Source organism: Pygoscelis adeliae, unplaced genomic scaffold (genome assembly GCF_000699105.1).
Source record: "Pygoscelis adeliae isolate BGI_AS28 unplaced genomic scaffold, ASM69910v1 Scaffold243, whole genome shotgun sequence".
NCBI lineage: Eukaryota > Metazoa > Chordata > Aves > Sphenisciformes > Spheniscidae > Pygoscelis > Pygoscelis adeliae.
The window spans coordinates 34,845-36,490 of NW_008824363.1; the positions used below are offsets into that span (position 1 = coordinate 34,845).

Here is a 1,646-nt window from a genome sequence, read left to right on the forward strand (position 1 = left end):
GTGTCGAGGCAGCACGTCCTATGGCACCGCTGCCATCGGTGCCCTGCCGCCCTCACTCCAGCTCCCGGCTAGTGGAGCTGTCAACTTTCCCTCATTTTTCCCCCTGCCTTTTCAAAATACACCCAAATTCCCCATTTCCCATGTCAGCTCCAGGCTTTCGGTAGCAGCCACGTATTATTTCAACTCTTTAGCAAGGACCTGGGGACGGATCCTGCTACTACGGCACTGGTGTAAATCCAGATTTATGCTCCCGGCTCTGCCAGAGCCCCGATTCCAGCCTCCGCTACACTGACATCAACCCCGGTGTCCCACCGAATGCGAAGGAAATGGGGCCAAATCCTGATTTCAGCTTCACTGGGGTAAACCAGGAGGGAAGCGCTGAGCTCGGTGCAGCCCCAGACCCCGTGAGCGCGCGGCGCTTCCCCACTCACCTACAGCATCCGCGTCCCGCGGGTGCCTGCGGCACTGCCCGGCCCTGGCGAGACTCTCCCTGCCGCGGTCCCGAGCTCAGAGGCGGTGCGTGTGGCTCAGCCGGGGCAGCTCTGCTCCGTGCCGTGCACCCCGGCTTGGAGGAGCTTCATGGGTCTGCTCCCCTCCCGTTGCCCGTCCTGGCACCGCGGGGGCTCCCGCAGCCTCAGCGTCGCCTGTCCTGGCGGGGGAACGTCTCCGTCCCCGTCCTGGCCCTGGGGGCTCGGCTCGGCGGCCCCGTTGTCCGAACGCAGCCGCTTGGCAAGCGCTCTGTGGTCTGGATGTGGGAGAAGTCAAAAAAATGTTTCTTATTACTGCCTCTTCCTGCCTGGCTTCTCTCCACCACTCCCAGCTAATAAAGCATTTCCTATTGCTGAGCACACATCCACGGCCAGCCTCCCTTCCTCCCGCACGCCGGGCCCCAGCTCCATCCTGGTTGCTCTCCCTCAGCCTGTTCCTCCCGCCCCTGTCCTTCGCCGGGGTTCGTTCCCTCCACGGTTTCCCGGCTTTCAAGGCAAACCCAAGCCCTTGGGCCACAGCTGGCAGGGGGACATCCATCATGTCTCCTTCCTCGAGCGCCTAAAGGCCTTTGGCAGAAAAGCAGCCGGTTGCTTTGACGGTGCCGGGGGTGGGAATGGTCCGGAAAGATGCTGCGGGAATGACCTTGATGTGCTTGGCCATCCCTCCCGCTCCAGCATCCAACCCTCATGGGGATGGGAGCATCACGGCAGGGCCAAGGGTCTCCCTGGTTATTTGGTGCTGGCCACACCACTTTCGGGGTGCTGCGCTGGAGGGCAGGGGAGGTTTTCTCCCCCGGGGTGTAACACGGCATTGGGGGGTGCTGTCGAACGGTCACCCCATCAGGGATGCTCTGCCCCGACTGCGGGCGTGGAGCAGAGCTGGGGTGGGCCAAGGGGGTTTGCTCGGTGCATCCTGCCGGCACATCCCCGCCGTCCCCCACTGCGGCCCTTGAGATGCCGCGGCAGCAGGCGCTGGGACACGGGCAGCGGGGCTGTTCCCACGGGGGGAGGCTGGGGGCTTCCCGCTCCCCCAGGACACTTGGGGCCGCCGGGGCTGCGGGCAGCGGAGGGGCCGCTTCCCCTTTTGCCGCTTCGGGGACGTTTTCTTTCAGCCACCCCATTCTCAGCAGCTTCGCGCTCCTCCCGTCCCCCTCCTCT

General features: G+C 64.5%; 1 protein-coding gene across 1 annotated transcript in view; it reads right to left on the reverse strand.

Annotated features, from left to right (window-relative positions):
- Positions 1-700, reverse strand: part of ACVRL1 (activin A receptor type II-like 1) — a 9,143-nt gene extending 8,443 nt beyond the window's left edge. The window contains exon 1 of the mRNA XM_009319881.1: positions 432-700. The gene's annotated coding sequence lies outside the window, so the exon portion shown is untranslated. The remainder of the gene's footprint in view (positions 1-431) is intronic.
- Between the last annotated feature and the right edge of the window lie 946 nt (positions 701-1,646).